Raw genomic sequence first — 7818 nt, 5'->3', positions numbered from 1 at the left:
GCTCCGAGCGGTCATTGCCAGCCTGGAAGGGGGGGATTTTATGGTATCCCTGGACATAAAGGATGCATACCTTCATGTTCCCATATATCCACCTCATCAGGCGTACCTGAGATTTGCGGTACAGGGTTGTCATTACCAATTTCAGACGTTGCCGTTTGGGCTTTCCACGGCCCTGAGGATTTTCACAAAGGTAATGGCGGAAATGATGGTGCTCCTGCGCAAGCAGGGTGTCACAATTATCCCGTACTTGGACGATCTCCTCATAAAAGCGAGATCACGAGAGAAGTTACTGAACAGTGTGTCACTTTCAGTGAAGGTGTTACAGCAACACGGCTGGATTCTCAATATTCCGAAGTCGCAGCTGGTTCCTACGACTCGTCTGAGCTTCTTGGGCATGGTTCTGGACACAGACCAGAAAAAGGTTTTTCTCCCGATAGAAAAGGCTCAGGAACTCATGATTCTAGTCAAGAACCTATTGAAGCCAAACCAAGTGTCTGTGCATCATTGCACTCAAGTCCTGGGAAAAATGGTGGCAACATACGAGGCCATTCCCTTCGGCAGGTTCCATGCAAGGACTTTCCAATGGGACCTATTGGACAAGTGGTCCGGATCACTTCTACAAATTCATCAGCGGATCACCCTGTCCCGCAGGGCCAGGGTATCTCTCCTGTGGTGGCTGCAGAGTTCTCACCTTTTAGAAGGACGCAGGTTTGGCATTCAGGATTGGATCCTGGTGACCACGGACGCGAGCCTCAGAGGGTGGGGAGCAGTCACAAGGGGAAGAAACTTCCAAGGACTCTGGACAAGTCAAGAGAGTTGTCTTCACATCAACATCCTGGAACTGAGGGCCATATACAACGCCCTACGCCAGGCGGAGAACTTACTTCGCGACCAACCAGTTCTGATCCAGTCAGACAACATCACCGCAGTGGCTCATGTAAACCGCCAAGGCGGCACAAGGAGCAGGGTGGCAATGGCGGAAGTCACCAAGATTCTTCGCTGGGCGGAAAATCATGTAAGCGCACTGTCAGCTGTGTTCATTCCGGGAGTGGACAACTGGGAAGCAGACTTCCTCAGCAGACACGACCTGCATCCAGGGGAGTGGGGACTTAATCGGGAAGTCTTCGCACAGATTGCAAGTCAGTGGGGACTGCCCCAGATAGACATGATGGCATCCCGTCTCAACAAAAAGCTACAGAGGTATTGCGCCAGATCAAAAGATCCTCAGGCGGTAGCAGTAGACGCCCTGGTGACACCGTGGGTGTTCCAGTCGGTTTATGCGTTTCCTCCTCTTCCTCTCATACCCAAGGTATTGAGAATAATAAGAAAAAGAGGAGTGAGAACAATTCTCATTGTTCCAGATTGGCCAAGAAGGACCTGGTATCCGGATCTGCTGGAAATGCTCACAGAAGATCCGTGGCCTCTTCCTCTATGACAGGACCTGTTACAACAGGGGCCATGTCTGTTCCAAGACTTACCGCGGCTGCGTTTGACGGCATAGCGGTTGAACGCCGGATCCTAGCGGGAATTCCGGATGAGGTCATTCCTACGCTGATAAAGGCTAGGAAGGACGTGACATCTAAACATTATCACCGAATATGGCGTAAATATGTTTCTTGGTGTGAGGCCAGGAATGCCCCTACGGAGGAATTCCATCTAGGCCGTTTTCTTCACTTCCTACAAACTGGAGTAAATTTGGGCCTAAAATTAGGCTCCATTAAAGTTCAGATTTCGGCCTTATCCATTTTCTTTCAAAAGGAATTGGCCTCTTTACCTGAAGTACAGACTTTTGTGAAGGGAGTACTGCATATTCAGCCTCCTTTTGTACCTCCGGTGGCGCGTAACGTAGTGTTAAGTTTCCTTAAGTCACATTGGTTTGAACCACTTAAAACAGTGGAGTTGAAATATCTCACTTGGAAGGTGGTCATGTTGTTAGCCTTGGCTTCGGCTAGGCGACTTTCGGAATTGGCAGCTTTATCACATAAAAGCCCCTATCTGGTTTTCCATATGGATAGAGCGGAATTGCAGACCCGTCCTCAATTCCTACCTAAGGTGGTATCATCCTTTCATATGACCCAACCTATTGTCGTGCCTGTCGCTACATGTGACTTGGAGGATTCCGAGTCCCTGGATGTGGTCAGGGCATTGAAAATTGACGTGGCCAGAACGGCTAGGATCAGAAAAACAGAAGCACTGTTTGTCCTGTATGCAGCCAACAAGGTTGGCGGCCCTGCTTCAAAGCAGACTATTGCTCGCCGAAATCGGTTAAGGCCCATTCCACTAGGTAGGTGGGCTCGTCTTGGGCGGCTGCCCAAGGGGTCTCGGCACTACAGCTGTGCCGAGCTGCTACTTGGTCGGGGTCAAACACCTTTGCAAAGTTCTATAAGTTTGATACCCTGGCTGAGGAGGACCTCCTGTTTGCTCAATCGGTGCTGCAGAGTCATCCGCATTCTCCCGCCCGTTTGGGAGCTTTGTTATAATCCCCATGGTCCTTACGGAGTCCCTAGCATCCTCTAGGACGTTAGAGAAAATAAGATTTTAAACCTACCGGTAAATCTTTTTCTCGTAGTCCGTAGAGGATGCTGGGCGCCCAACCCAAGTGCGGACTACTTCTGCGAGACTTGTGTATAGTTTTGCTCACATAAGGGTTATGTTATAGTTCCATCAGGTTGGACTGATGCTACGTTATTTTTTCATACTGTTAACTGTTTACTTGATACACAAGTTATACGGTGTGATTGGTGTGGCTGGTATGAATCTTGCCCTTGGATTAACAAAAATCCTTTCCTCGTACTGTCCATCTCCTCTGGGCACAGTTTCTCTAACTGAGGTCTAGAGGAGGGGCATAGAGGGAGGAGCCAGTGCACACCCAGACCTAAAGTCTTTCTTAAAATGCCCATGTCTCCTGCGGAGCCCGTCTATCCCCATGGTCCTTACGGAGCCCCCAGCATCCTCTACGGACTACGAGAAAAAGATTTACCGGTAGGTTTAAAATCTTATTATAAATATATGTGTGACATGCCTCTCAGCTCTCGTTGCTCTTCTCACATGAGCCGGGCCGGCGTTACTTCACCACTGCAGCCCAGGGAAACGCTGAGGAAGAGCTACTGATGGCAGCGTCACGGCAGCTTCAGCTCAGTCTGCGTTCCGCAGGCGCAGCCCGGGGAAATGCTGAGCAAGAGCTGCCGATGGCAGCATCACAGCAGCTTCGGCCCAATCTGGGCTGAACACAGTCTCGCGAGATTTGATGGCATCATCTCGCAAGACAGTCACTGTAGTTCACTGAGTTCCTCGGCTGCCAAGGAGCACTGCTGGTGCTCCCAGTGTCCCCTTATTCCTGGAGAATCCAGGAATCCGGGTAAAGGGAAAAGCCTCCTGGAAGGTTGCCACCAGATCCTGGAGAATCCAGGAAATCAGGGAGCGGTGGCAACCCTAACTGTATGTGATTCCTGACGTTTCGTTCATTATGCAGAATGCACGATCAAGTGAACAAAATGAAACATTAAATGGTCTTTTTTTTAAAAATATATCTATATTAGATATGATACCATTACTAATTAAAAATATTATTAAAAAAAAATATATATATATATATAATTTTCAGAAGTTTGTAGTTCCATTGTAAGTCAGGGCATTTAAAACTACACATTAAAGAATAATATACAGAACTTAACAGTGTATTGCATTATTAAAGTACATTATTTTGCATCTTTCAGTCTTGCATATATTATGGAAAAATATATCTATTTTTATTAAATGAAAAAATAGGATTTTAATTACCTACCGGTAAATCCTTTTCTCGTAGTCCGTTGAGGATACTAGGGTCCATTTAGTACCATGGGGTATAGACGGGTCCACTAGGAGCCATGGGCACTTTAAGAATTTGATAGTGTGGGATGGCTTCTCCATCTATGCCCCTCCTACCAGACTCAGTCTAGGAAATTGTGCCCGAGGAGACGGACATACTTCGAGAGAAGGATAGATAAGGATAGTGGTAAGATTCCGAACCAGCACACACAACAAGAGGAAACCAAGCTAACCAAACTTGAAACGGGAACAGCAACGGCTGAACCAACATTACTTAACCAAGTAACATTGCAGGAAGAACGAAGCACTGGGCGGCGCCCAGTATCCTCTACGGACTACGAGAAAAGGATTTACCGGTAGTTAATTAAAATCCTATTTTCTCTTACGTTCTAGAGGATACTGGGGTCCATTTAGTACAATGGGGATGTACCAAAGCTCCCAAACCGGGTGGGAGAGTTCTGAGGTTCCTGCAGAACTGATTGACCAAACTGAAGGTCCTCAGAGGCCAAAGTATCGAACTTGTAGAACTTAGCAAACGTGTTCGAACCTGACCAAGTTACTGCTCGGCAGAGCTGCAAAGCTGAAACACCTCGGACAGCCACCCAGGGAGAACCCACCGACCTAGTAGAGTGGGCCTGTACAGATCTTGGACATGGCAAACCTGCCGTGGAATAAGTATGCTGGATAGTAAGCCTGATCCAGCGTGCAATAGACTGCTTTGAAGTAGGACACCCAATCTAATTGGGATCATAAAGAACAAACAGCGAGTCCGATTTTCTGTGACGAGCTGTTCTCCTCACATACACCTTCAAAGCCCTCACAACATCCAAAGACTTTGAAGTAGTAGAACTGTCGGTGACAACCGGAACCACCATAGGTTGGTTGATATGAAACGCAGACACCATTTTAGGAAGAAATTGCTGACGAGTTCCGAGTTCAGCTGTCTCCTTATGGAAAATTAAAGAGGGACTTTTATGAGACAAAGCCCCCAATTCCGACACACTTCTTGCTGAAGCCAAGACCAAAAGTGTGACGGTCTTCCACGTAAGATATATTACGTCTACCTCCTGTAACGGTTCAAACTAGTCCGATTGAAGGAACTGCAGCATCACATTGAAATCCTTAGGTGCCGTGGGAGGCACAAAGGGAGGGTGGATGTGCAGAACACCGTTCAAGAACGTCTGGACCTCAGGGAGAGAAGACAATTGTTTCTGAAAGAAAATGGACAAGGCCTAATCTGGACTTTTACGGAGCCCAGACGCAGGCCCACATCCACACCTGCCTGCAGAAAAAGCAGGAAACGTCCCAGATGACATTCCACCGCAGAATAAATCCTGCTCTCGCACCAAGAGATGTATTTCTTACAAAGACGATGGTAATGCTTAGACGTTACCTCCTTCCCCGGCTCGGATCATAGTCGGGATTGATCTTCCTGTTGAGCTGAGAGGCCATCATGTCTACTCCCGGAATGAAGACCGCTCACAACCCCACAGCGTTTCTTTCTGCCCAGAGGAGAATTGTTGACACCTCTGACATTGCTGCTCTGCTCTTCAGTCCGCTCCGTTGGTTTATGTACGTCACTGCCGTTACATTGTCCGACTGGACCTGAATGGCCCGATCTTGAAGAAGATGTGATGCCTGCAGAAGGGCGTTGTATATGGCCCTGAGCTCCATAATGTTGATTGGAAGGACAAGTTCCTGTCTTGACCATCTTCCTTGAAACTGCACCCCCTGAGTGACTGCTCCCCAACCTCTGATGCGTGCATCTGTGGTTAACCGAATCCAGTTCTGAATTCCGAACCTCCGACCCTCGACGAGGTGAGAAGACTGTAGTCACCATAGAAAGGTGGTGCATGTGAAGATGCGATCCAGTCCAATTGTCCAACAGATCTGTCTGGAAGGGTCTTGCGTGAAAACTTCCGTATTAAAGAGCTTCGTAAGAGGCCACCATGTTTCCCAGAAGGCGAATGCACAGATGCACAGACACAAGGCTGGCTTCAGGACGTCCCGAACAATCGACTAGATCACCAATGCCTTTTCCAACTAAAGGAACAATTTCCGCGACTCCCTGTCCAGTACCATTCTCAGGAATGAGAGCCTCCTTGTTGGCTGTAGGTGAGATTTCGGAAGGTTCAGAATCCACCCGTGATCCTGGAGGAGTTCGGTTGAGAGACCAATACTGTCCAACAACCTTTCCCTGGACGGCGCTTTTGTCAGGAGATCATCCAGGTATAGAATTATGTTCACTCCCTGTTTGCGGAGTAGAAACATCATCTCTACCATCACCTTGGTGAACACCGTCTGCGCCTTGGAGAGACCAAAGGGCAGGGTCTGGAACTGGTAGAACAGTCCTGCAGTGCAAACTGTAGATAAGCCTGAGGTTTTGGAACTCCAGTCTGTAGCCCTTGGAAATAAGAACTATGACCCAGGAATTCTGTCACGAACTTGACCAGATCTGACTGAAGAATTGTAGTCGGGCTCCCACCTGAGAGCCTTCCAGGCATTGCGGTCCACCGTCAGAAGCCCAGTAGCTCCTGACTGCCCCTGTCTCCTTTTCACCCACCCCTTCCGTCGATATTACCTATACAACATTCATGAACTTAACTTAAGAGCTCTTAGTTATTCAGTCACACTGTCCTTTATTACATTTCAAGATGCTGACATACCTTGGATTCAAACCTATTGCCTGTGGTATTGAAGTCAGACAATCTATTCATTGAGCTATATGCCCTTGCAAAGAAAGATAGATGATTCTAAGCTAGGGAATTCTAACTGATTGAAGCTTACAGTACCTTGTACTTTGTGAAAAAATGATATAGCGTTCATAGTTTTTATGCAGGATCAAATAGCTTAATGAGTAGGGTGTTTGATTAGAATTTGATTTTGAATCCTGGGTATGGCAGTATATTGAAATGTGTTAATAAAGGGTATTGTAACTGAGTAACAATGAGCTCTCAAGTTAAATACATGAATGTGGTATAAAGAGGATTTGTGTCCAGATCCATATATATATATATACATATATATATATATATATATATATATATATAAAACACTCACTTCTCCAGCGATGCAGAAAAAGTAGACAAGCCAGCACTCACGTGTAGAAGAAAGAAAAGCAGGATTTCTTCCTTAACCAAATGGCATGGTGAAGTACAGCAAACACAGCCCGACAGCTGTTTCAACCTTCTGGTCTTCCTCAGGGGCTAACCGCACTGTTGTCAGAACACGAAATATAAGCCTCAAATGGCTCCACAATCAAGTGTGGCGAGTGGTCTCAGCAGCCTGACTAGTAAATGGCATGCTGATAGTGAGGGGAATTGCAAGGACGCTGTATATCAAAACAGAAGTGAATGAAATGAAGTGATGTGTTTAAAAAAGTAAAAGGAATAGTTCTAAAGCTCAGCAGAACAGGGTTCCCTGAAAGTGCTGGCTAGAAAGTGCAGGGTGCAAAAAGCAGGAAGGAATGACAGGTCTAATACAAATAATAGCAGGTGACACAAGGACAACCCTCAAAACAACCTACTGCAAAGCAATGCCCACTTGTTACGGCAATCAATATAAATAAGAATATATGTGCAAAAAGAATCCAAACTGCCCTATTGGGGAGAAAACCCACAGAATGCACAATGCCCACTGACTTGTGGTATTAAGTGAGTGATGTACAGCACCCAGTATTCCCAGATCGTCACCGATACTGGTACTGACTGGGCCCAACACTGCTTAGTTTCCAAGATCAGCCGGAATTAGACGTTTGCCAGTGTGGTATGGCTGTAAATATAACTAGACCAACATATGTTGTCTACTGGGGAATCCCATATAGGCACCTGGAATCTGATACTGCTAATACAACACCAAAGATGGACAATTGCACATAGTGAGCAAGAGAGGGTCTGCATGGTGGATGTTGAAAGCGAGGGTGAAAGGAAAGGTGTCACTGCTAGTGAAGTGGGGACCTGTCAAGATCGAGTCTCTAGATATATAAAGACACATGGCGGTGTCTGACAGCAC

At 46.8% G+C, this 7818-nt stretch overlaps 1 pseudogene; it reads right to left on the bottom strand.

Moving 5' to 3' along the window:
- Positions 1-7466: 7466 nt before the first annotated feature.
- Positions 7467-7586, bottom strand: LOC135014852 (5S ribosomal RNA; annotated as a pseudogene).
- Positions 7587-7818: the final 232 nt, after the last annotated feature.

The sequence above is a fragment of the Pseudophryne corroboree genome, unplaced genomic scaffold, assembly GCF_028390025.1.
Source record: "Pseudophryne corroboree isolate aPseCor3 unplaced genomic scaffold, aPseCor3.hap2 scaffold_2901, whole genome shotgun sequence".
Taxonomy (NCBI): Eukaryota; Metazoa; Chordata; class Amphibia; order Anura; family Myobatrachidae; genus Pseudophryne; species Pseudophryne corroboree.
Note: the sequence above shows the minus strand (reverse complement) of the source record. Positions and strands in the feature narration are given on the sequence as shown.